The sequence below is a fragment of the Theobroma cacao genome, chromosome 2 (genome assembly GCF_053813885.1).
Source record: "Theobroma cacao isolate CCN51 chromosome 2, ASM5381388v1, whole genome shotgun sequence".
Classification (NCBI taxonomy): Eukaryota; Viridiplantae; Streptophyta; class Magnoliopsida; order Malvales; family Malvaceae; genus Theobroma; species Theobroma cacao.
Genome location: NC_142640.1, coordinates 41,518,611 through 41,529,877, shown reverse-complemented (window position 1 = coordinate 41,529,877; position 11,267 = coordinate 41,518,611). Strand labels below are relative to the sequence as shown.

General features: G+C 32.0%; 1 long non-coding RNA gene across 4 annotated transcripts; it reads left to right on the top strand.

Moving 5' to 3' along the window:
- The first annotated feature begins 4,314 nt into the window (after positions 1-4,314).
- On the top strand, positions 4,315-7,236 carry LOC18609452 (uncharacterized). 4 transcript variants are annotated; one of them, XR_016024500.1, is made up of 5 exons: positions 4,316-4,486; positions 4,586-5,056; positions 5,160-5,265; positions 5,392-5,482; positions 7,020-7,236. It is a non-coding gene; the product is annotated as an uncharacterized LOC18609452 (long non-coding RNA). The 4 variants fall into 4 exon arrangements; XR_001926354.2 differs by having other exon boundaries at positions 4,568-5,056; XR_016024498.1 differs by having other exon boundaries at positions 4,315-4,486; positions 4,568-5,265.
- The last annotated feature ends 4,031 nt before the right edge of the window (positions 7,237-11,267 follow it).

Here is an 11,267-nt window from a genome sequence, read left to right as displayed (position 1 = left end):
CACCTGTCGCTTATCAGCAGTCAGTCAAATAGTGCTTCCTTTAGGGTGGGGCAGTTCTACAGGCTGAGGCCTTTCTCCCAGCCCCCTGCAAGACCTTAGGCTTATTTCCCATTTAATAAATAGTACCAGCAAACAACAACTACAGTACTTCACTTATTGCAAACCCCCAAGCTTTATGCAAAACTAGTTGAAAGTGTAAGCTAATTTCTTCTTTCATACATGGAAGATAGAATATCAGATAATTAATAACATACCATGTTAGGACTGATGAAATCATCAATTACTATAAGCCAAAGTTAGGACATATTATATAGGGGGCTAAGGTCTTCCTCTTTAATCTCCTTGTTCAATGGGTAGAATCCTATATGTTATGAGTGAAAGAGGACCTAATCATATTTATGTAAAATTCTAATAAGATTCCATCAAAATTTTTATTCGATTAAATATTTCACATATCACCTTATCTCACTGATCCAAACAAAACATATAAAACTCAAAACTAAGATTATCTTTGATGCATCTATATGTTTTCTCTTAAAACAAAATTTCTCGATCCATCAAAATTTCAATTAATAGCAGCCCGCATACCTGGAAAATTCTAGAGGTACCTTTGTCAAGATTGAATTGACATCGATTGCCCCACAGAAAAGTTTTTTTTATCTATATATGCCCCTTACCTCAAGGACTACAATACCAATTAAATTTATTCTATCTGAAATCCTCAACAACTAACGTACGATTGGAGAAAGTGAAGTCATAACTATTAATTCGCTCTCATCCTATTATTGAATGGGAGAATGTTAAACTAAATGCTGAAATTAGTTATTGAGACTGAGCAGTTTTCTTCTATATCCCTCACAAGTGCTCTAGCACTGGAAGTCACATCTTTTATTATGCATTTAACGTTACTTTACTCGCTGGCTCAAATCAAAGAAGATTGTGGAAACTAACCAACGAAATCCTTGTGAAAGTAAAACCTTATAAGCCGCTAACAAATCGTGTATTGCAGGTTGCTGTAACTTGCAAATGGTTGTTTAGCCTTATGTCACTAGTAGGTTGCTTTTTCTGCAGAGAAAAGGAGAGAGTTGGATGAAATTTACTGTGTCATATGTAGGGGAGGTTTCTTCATTTCATTGAAATTAAACTAGGTTGTCCCTTTTATTGAAGTTGCTTTGGTTGTGTCTTTTGTCCTGGGACATAGGGGGAAGCTAACAGGAAGAGAAACGGGGTTTCTGCCCCCTCATTAGACATATGGACCACTCATCGCATTGGTTTCCTAGCGGTGCAACTGCTATCTATGCCATTAATATGGTAGATTGGAGGACATTTAAAACAGCAACATATACTAAGAAAAGCTCATCACTTGTTTCCCACCTATGCCGAAGCCATGCGGTCTTACCCCATCGCATTCAGAACTTGACAGTCACCAACTACTCTGTTGAATTCTGAGCATGGCATTTTGTTTTTTTGAAAAATCTTAAATAGATAGAAACCAAAAGCTGTTCTTTGCAAAATAAAATACATGGCTCCATTGGATGGTCAAACAAGAATAAAACGATGTATTGCAATTCGCAACTTTACTCCCCAGTTTAAATTTGTTACTTCTTAGAAAGCTAATTTAATGACAGGAACCAGTAGAGATGTGTGAAACTGTTGATATTGCTGAAAATTTTGGCCCTCAACCAGACACTGCTATTATTTATCTGAGAAATGTAGTTACTGCATTGTACTATACTCAACGGTAAGGCTACAAGATCTGAAACAATATTGGAGATGGTAATGACTCGCTAAAAGGAGTGGTAGGTTCCCCCACTGGATCAATCTTAGAATTTATTTCTAGGTAGTTGAGTCAATTGTAGAAAAGAATTAATACAATGACTACTGTCAAAATGTGAAGGGGCAGAACATGCTGATATTAAATGGAGTATGTGGAAATACATTGTCTTGGTAGCTTATTATAGCTATTCAAAGATTGAAAGACTGAAGGGGATCATGATAGTCTCCAGGAACAATAAGGTTTTGATATCCCGAAACTTAGTAGATCTCATCTTATCTTTGCATCGGCCTGGCAACACATATATATTCCAGGAAATGTAGCTCAAAGTTGAACCCATGCGGTGAGTATTTTACCCAGCTTCCTACATCTTCAGAAACAACTGATCTGGTGTTGTCCAAATCGAATTTTAAATATGGGCCGGGGCCAAGTTGTTGAAAAGTGACATTTCCGGCTACATGCTTCCATGACCTGTCTGCATCCAGCAGCATGTAATCATGCAAATTAGTTACCGGCTTCTAATAATAGAGCGCCCACATTTCAATCAAATGTTCTTATCCGAATCACATAACGGCTATGCTCATCAGATATGATTGCCAGGCCTACGATATCACAAACCTGAATGCGGCGCAAGGAAGACATTACCCATCAGTTATTAGGCCTACGAGGCCGACTGCTGCAGACCGATTAGGTACATTCACATGTACACACAACTCTGAGGGCCAGGTTTATGGTCGAGTCTAGCCCAAATTCAGGCTGTCAAAATCGACCTGTGGGGTACTGAATGGTCAATAGTATATCCACACAAAAAATTAATATATAAAACAAAAGAAAAATCAACATAAATTTAGACTAAACTTGCACATGATATGACTTGAGTTCATAATGATCAATATTATGGATACACGATACATATTGTATAATATCAATAAAAATTTATGAGGATCAATATATTATATCACATGTGATCAAGCATTGAAAGTGTATCATTCGATACATGATACATATCAAACGACAGTGTATGATACAGTACAACATATTATGACAAACTCATATTGACTTTGTTTTAACCAAATTTAATTTATTAATTGGATGGAAACATGAAAAATTACTTTTCATGGGTTTTAGCTTTCAAAGTTTAGATTTAGGACAAAAAAAAACCATACTAAAGAAAAAAAAATCAAATTTACCATTCTATCTTTAATATGTCAAGTGTTATTTTACTTTTAGTTAATAAATTAACATGAAAAATATATGTCTTATTTAAACATATATACTATTAAAGAACCTATTTAAAAAACAATCATCTTTTCAATTTATAACACATAATCCTCAATGCTATTAATAAATATTTTTTTATTTTACATGTATACATGTTATTTATAATTAATTTTAAATTTTTATTAAATCACCATATTGGATACTCGATATTTAAAAATAAAATTTCGATACACGAAATCACTTCCTTATCTATAAGAAAAGATTTTATTGACAATGTTAAAATTTTAGAACAATTTATTATTATTATTATTATTTAGAAGAACACAACATATTTTTTATATACATTATAACACCTATGTTTTCTAAATTAATGGAAGTTGATGTTTATTTGCAAGCACGGGTAGAGGGTAGTGTATTTATGGAGGCCGTGGCTCCCCAAAATTTTTTAAAATTTTTATTTAATATATGTATTTTTAATGACTTTGTTAAAATAAATTTTTAATTAATTATTAATTCAAAAAAAAATAATAAAATGATTTCACAAACCCTATTCAACTTTACCTTAATTGTTAAGTTTCTCTACACATTTTTCTCTTTTTTTTTTTTTTTTTTTATTCTTTTACTTTACTTTACTCTTTTTTTTGTAATTTATTATTGAAACACTTTATTTTTCAAAAGAGATTTATTAACTTTTGAGCTGGTATAAGGAAGGACAAAAACCACTCACCACCATCATTGTGTGACATTAAAAGGAGGTAAATTTTTTTTTATCTTCTCCTTTCTATTTATGTTTTATACGTTATAATTTTATATTTAATATTTAAATTTAAAAAATAAAATAAAAATATTAAATATTAACTGCATTAGTTTTAAAAATTTTCAAACCTTATTCCCCTTAGCCTTTAGCCCCTCGATAAGAATTGACCAAGTTTGCAATGCTGCCCTTTTTGCTTTACAAGGTAGATAAAAAGATAAAAGAAAATGAAAACATATTGCACTTGCATTTCACTCTTAACGAATATATATGGAGATAGAATAATCATTTCTATGTACATCTAGATTCTATATAAATGTGATTTCTTTTTAGTTTTCTCTACTATTAGAACTTACATGATCTCATGCATAAAAGTTTCAATGTTTCCATGATAAAATCTATATCTACATCTACATCCTCTCTTAATTTTAATATGATGTATCTTACGTACATGTCCCTCCAGATACCTGTTTTGGTTTTTTTGGTATTTTCAGAAAGATAATTTGGACTTTTCACATCTTTTTTCCTATTTTGTTTTTTGTTCTTTGGGCTTGTCGCCCGTGTTTTCCTTGCTTCCCTCTGCCTTCTTTTTTATTTTTTGCATCTATCTTCTTCTTTTGTTTTTTGTTCTTTGGGTTTGCCGCCCGTATTTCTTTGCTTCCCTCTCCCTTCAACGTTGCTGTGTTGTTGCTGGTATTCGTTCAGCTTTTCACTGTGGTTTGCTGGGTATTCTTAAGGTGAAGTTGGGTTTCTTTAAATATTTTTTCAGTTTTCTTTGATTATATTTCTAAATTGCAAACAATATTTGATTATTCAAGGTTGGATTGATTATTCAGAAATGGAAAATTGTTCACTACCCAAGATCTGGGAATGGTATTGCCGATGTGGGCAAGATTGAAGATCTGCTGATGGTTATGCCTTAATTCTTTCTCTGCTGATTTTTTCTTTCATTTATCATGTTACTGAAAAGTTCTCTGTTTTTTGTTGTAGTCTCTTTGATGGTGCCTTGGTCATTTTCTAAAATGAACGACATTCTGTTCCATCTTTTTTGCTAGTGTTATTTCTTTTGGATTTTTTTATCTCTGATTGGCTCGATTGCCTTTTCTTTGCTGTTTATGTTTTATTGGTGACTATGTCTAGCTATTTTTGGTTGCAAGCTTTGTTGCTGATTTTCATTTTATGGCCTTTGTCTTGCTGTCATTGTTGGGATTTATTTGAAAACTGATCCGGGAGTATGGGATTGTTTCATTGAGTTTGTTGATTTTTGCAAGCTGATTCTGTAGTGATGGAAGACGTCATCGCCTAGTGTACCAAACCCTAACCCTTCCCTAATTTACTTTCTCTATGTACTTCACTATATTTTGGAATTAATATTTCTTTTCGTTTATTTTTTATTTTTTATAAATGTAGCTGTTGTCGTGATAAAAGCAAGGCGAGAGTATAAAGGAAGAGCAGGTGGTAGACCATGTTCTTGATTGCAGTTAGGCAAAACAAATAGTAGCTCCTCATTAACTATGTATGTTTGGATGGCTTTATGTTTTGTTAGGAATATTTTTTATGTATTTTATTAAATATTTTCCATTTCCCCCTTTTGTTCCTTGTCTTATAAAGTTTCTGTTTTGCATATATGGCACTAATGCAGTTGAAAGAATATCCCATGAAAAGGGACAGAAAGGAAGCAAGGTGTTTCTATGTGCAAAAAAAAATTTACGGGAATCACATCATGGATCTCTGTGAGTCTTTTTATCTTGATTTTATTTTTCAACTATTTATTAATTCAATTGATGATTTTGTCTTTTGGGTTCTCGACTTTATTTAAATGAAATTGTATAGAGGTAAAACGCAGTAAGTCAATGGACCAAATATTTAAGATGACCCTGTTGCCCTTTGGTAAGGTTTAGCCACCAATAGTGCTTAATAGGCCCGTCATCAGTTGACGCTGATGGAGATTTTGACATAATGAATGATGTACTGAGGCTTTAAAATTATAACAGTTTCATTATGATTAACAAATTATTTTAGTTTACATAATCTATAATATTATTTTGCTTGCTTATAGGGATAGTCTTTTTTATTGTCTAATTTCACTATGGTAATATTTCTCCCATAAACAGTGCAGATTGAATTAGTACTTCATGCTATATGAAATGTGGAAGGTCTCCTTATGCTCAGAGTTCATATGACATCTAATGTTCCTCCCGATGATACCCTTAAAGTGAGGGTTAAACTAGTAAATGCCATACTTGATTGGCTTTCTTCCCTCTTTCGGTTTCAGGTGGTACCTTGAATATGTATATTACACTTATTTTGAACTTAACTTTATGTGTCAACGGATTCGAGTCAATTTTGAATTCGGCGGTATATCTTAATCCTACATACCTTCAACGTGCAAAAAGAATCAAACTTGGATTTGGATCTTCCATGGGAAGGGTTTGCTATTTCCACCAAGCCATCAAATCTCTTAAGACTTTTTTTTTTCATTTATTTAGAACATTTTTAGGGTAGGATGAAAGTATTGGGCTTTGTGAAGGTGATTGAAAGCGGTTATAATCATGAGTTCGGGGAAGAAAAACTAAAAACATTTTTTTTCATATTGCTTGAGCTATTACCTCTGTTTTTTTTGGTTTAATGCTGCGTTCTTGAAGTTTTTTGGCACTTTTTGTGCACAAGTAATTTAATACTTTAGTTTTATAGATTATATTTAACTTTTTTATCTTTGGTTATGTTAATTTTAATAGTAATATATTATTCTTTAGTGCTAGGATATTTTGAGCACTGTGTTTTCGAGTGATTTTGATTTGATATTCTTATTTTTTTCATTGTTTCCATGTTATGAGGTTCATCTCATTGTGTTTTAATAGTTGTAATGAAGGTAAGTGTCTGTGCTATTTTTGTTGTTGTTCTATTGCAGGTATTTAGCTTTTTTTTTTTCTTTTTTCAGATTGTTTTGTTAAATATTTTTTGTTAGTTTCGTATCCAAATGTTTGCATGCAATGATTAATGCATGTTAAAAGGCAGTCTTCAAAACATTATGAATGTTGATGATTTTGAGAATTTGACCGAAATTTTGGTGACAAAATATTATTGTTAGGATTTGATTTTAGACAAGTTTTACCTATCATTCCATCTAGATAAAAAAATTGTGATATATCGTCTCAAGCATGAAATATTGTGTATTTCGTTTGACCAATTAAAACTGCAATCTTTTGGATGGTGTGCGTGCTATAATAGAAATACATATGTGTAACCTGTTAATTTTGGAATTTGCAGGATAGTTCATGGTATGCGCATTAAAGATGGAAAAGCAACATGTCTCCCAATGTCGTTTGGAGGTGCTAAATTTATGAAGGTATACATTGAAAAGGTTGAAAAACGTTGGCTGATTAGTTCTAATTAGTGATTTTTTTATTTATCGTCATGCTATTTATAAGGGAATATGCGTCTTAAATTAATGGAATATAAAGCATTGCAAGGTTGTATAGCTATATTTCTAATTTCCTTGAGCTGTTCTTTAAGTAGTTTAAACTTATGAATTTAAACAGTATTGGAATTAAAATACAGTTCATGACTTTGAGAGAAGCGTTAGGATATTAATTTTAATTATAGAAACCCTTTGTTTCAAATGCTTATGTAGAACATGTCAATGTTCTCTTCTTAAATATCTATTTTTCTTCTTAAATATCCGTTTATCAAGTTGGAGATTTTAAAAGGTTTTTTTAATTACTCATGGTCAACATGCAAAAGTTAAGAGAAAAGCTAAAGTGTTATATCTATCATATGGGAATGGGATAGGTAAATTTGTTGAGTTTGTTTATGCTGAAATGCAAGATAATGCATTGAATGCAATTTCAACACTTTTTGTACAAATTTTATGTCTAATTTCTTATTTTATTTTTCGATCTTTTCTTACCAATTTTTTTATTTAAATTTGCATTAGCAATCTCTTTAACTTGTATTCTACATAAAAGAAATGTGCTTCGTCATTATTTACAATTATTATTATGTCACAAAATATTGTTAATATCAATAATAACATTTTTCATACGTTCATGTTCACAATTACTCTATTACTCAATTCATGAATGAAATATTACTCAAAAATTACTTAATTACTCAAAATAATCAACAAATTATATTGTAAAATAATAACTTCTGCTGCAAAGCGCGGTTCATCAACTAGTTATATATAAATGTGATAAAAAAATTTTTTTCATACGAGAATGATTAAATACAATGCATATTTATATGATACTTATTTCATTAGAGTAACTTTCAAATAGTTTCATTTTCAACGAAATAATTATTTTTATGTGAAAAAAAGAAATATTAGAAACTTACTCTTTAAATAAAAAATTATATATTAATCATTGAATCAAATACTTGATTACATTTTTAATGAAATAATTAAGATAACATAACAAAATTTACATGCAACTTACATGCAAAATAAAAACTCACTCTTTTTTTATTCCTTTGCTGTTTTACTAGAAACCAATAAGTGGGAATTAGATTATGTATAAGTGAAGAGAAGACCTACTTAATACTTTGTTCAAACATGTCGTATCGTGTTATCATTGGCCAAATAAAATATTTTAATTTCTATCGACTGAATTCATTAGCCCATTTTACGAAACGAGAATGACAACAAGATGAGTTAGGGCCAATATAGCTTTAAGATTATATATTAATGGTCTAAGCATTTCCTTTGGCCCACTTGCCATTCGAAGAAAAATAAGCTTGGTATAACTCATAAATAACTGTTTGGGTTGGGCCTAAAACTTCAAATCTTTTTACAAGTTTGGTCCAAGAAACTTATGAAGCTTAGTATTTTTGTGGTCAAGTCTACCCTTGATACATTAAAAATTTTCTTACCATTTACTAAGTAATGGAAAGATCTCTCTCTTTATTTTATTATTATTTTTTTATATATAGTGGGAAATTATAAAAAATACTTATTACATCATTATAGGTCAAGATACGCTTAAAGTATCTGCTTAAAAAATTATTCTAATGCTAGTTGGTGTAGAATCTAAAATATGTAACCCTAGGGGTAGATCCTTATGATGAGTGGTCATCTAATTAGTACACTAATTCACTTTGCGATGGATGTGAGATATAGTGCTGTCTCAAGACTAATGCAATAGCTCTTTAATGTCCTTGATTAGTAGTGTGTTTGGTTCTAATTGTGAACCTTGATTACAGATCTTCTGAATTGCTAACAAAGAATCCGATTCCATTCGAACTCTTTTGAAACCTTTGTCGCAGCACAATTTTAACCCTTCATATAATGCCCATAGTTCTGCTTTGAGAGAAAAAGAAATGCCAATTTTATATGTGAATTTTAGTTGTTAATTTCTTATTTCATCTCTAACTATCCTTCCTGTTGTCGCCATACCTGATTGACCTCTAGCACTTCTAACCACATTGAGCTTGACATAGGAATGGTTTGGTGATTTCTAAGCTACTAAGGTCTTTTTCTTCATCATAACTTGCTCTTTCCTCAAATTATACCGGACTTCTTTTGATTTGGTCCATATTTGTTGCCATGCATTATTTGGCCAAACAAAAAAGCATCAAAGATAGATACGTTCCTTTAATACCATAGCAACCATGTAGTATGCATGAAAATAGTACCCCACGGTATTCCCTTATCTACCTTATCACTCCTCATATTACCTACCACCCAACTCTGTAAATCAAGGGAGAAAAAATTACTCTGTATGAGCTTAGAATCTATTTGTAACCATAGTTTCTTGTTGAGATAGTTGTTTCCATATGAATTAGGCAACAAGGGCATGGAGCTAATATGTCCACACTTTGCAATCGGTAATGATTCATGCATTAATCTCCATTAAAAACCCCGCACCTTTCGAGAACTATAAGATTTCCAAATCTGCTGTCAATAACTAGTTTTTTGGAAGTTGTTATTAATTTGTAACTCATGGGTTGACTTGACAGAAAATATCCCATTGGTTGATGGAAACTAAAGAGCTTTATCTTCTTCATCGCTAGCTAGGCTAATCATTACCGCCACTATCATCAACATAATGTTTCTAGGTAACTCCTGCTCAATTTGCTACAAATCCTAGTTTCCAAACTCATCACAGTAACTAGCTACAGGTAGATTAACTTTCGTATCCGATAGGTCTTTAAGAGCATAGTTAAGTAGTGGCCCGTAGCTCAACCAAGTATGTGCCAGGCCCATGGCCTTATAAAATCCACTTTTCCTTTAATTTTTGAACCTTCACTAACCACTTGTCATCTCTCTTTACCCCACTTGAAAAATTTCATACTTTTTTCACTTACCCACTACAAAATCACTCCCAAACGCCAATCCCTTTGCATCAAACCTTGAGTTTAAAGAATCTTAGTACATTTCTACTTCAGTAGAAGCATTTAAGTGGAAGAAATTGAGGTAAGTAATCCATTTCTTTGTCTAATTATCTTTTATGGATGGATTTGTGTTTTAAAGATGGGTTTTTACTTAGAGTTGATAAGCATATGCTAAATTTGATAATGTAGTGTATAAGTTTCATCAATTTTTGAGTTATGTGCTTAAATGTGAATTTTCATGAAATGGGTATTGTGAATAGTACTAAAAATCTCCTTTAAGAATGAATTCAAATATTATGATAAGTTTAATGCTATTCAAATTATTGCGATATTAAGTAGTTAGTCTCGAACATTCTATGCCTACTGGGTTTTAATACCCATGTTATGCTAACTAGTTGTGGTTGAAAATTGCTTGTTGTTTAGGTGTGTTCAGATAATCACCATGCACCAAAGAAAAGAACACATGCTAGTGGATATAGAAGTCGTTTTGATCATAATAAGTTTGTTTTGGTCGAAGTTGAGAAGCGCAACATCTAGTCCCTATTGCAAAAATTCCCAATACTAGAGGATGGCATCAATGTTCGAAGAGGGCTTTATCTTGACATCTACAATATTATCGATGCATGGCAATGGGAGGAATTTTACGCCCAGCTAGAGGTAGCGGTAATGCCTGTTGTTTTGAAATTCTATGCCAATGCTGTTAAACATGATGATGGGTGACCATTCATTTGAAGACGTCAGCTATCTTTCGATGCTCACACTATTAATCAATTTTACAACACACTTGACATTGAAAACGATGAGTATGGCTAATTTGTGAATGGTGAAGTCGATTTGGATGAAGTTCTAGGGGCATTTAGCATTGTGGGTACTGAATGGAAATTGCACAAGGGTGTTCCAATTTCTTTCAAAGCTAATGCCATGGATAATGACTACAAAGTATGGTATCATTTCTTAGTTGTAAAGATGCTTCCTATGAATCACTTGAGCATTGTGACAAAAGGATTGAATGATCCTCTTGTATACAATTATGATTGGGAAATCTATTAACATTGGGCAATTGATCTTCAACAACATTATCATGTCAACCTATTTACTACATGGCGGATTGTGGTATCCATTCTTGATCATTGCTTTGTGCCGTCAAGCCAGAGTTGTTTGGTCACCAAATGAAGAGTTGTTACA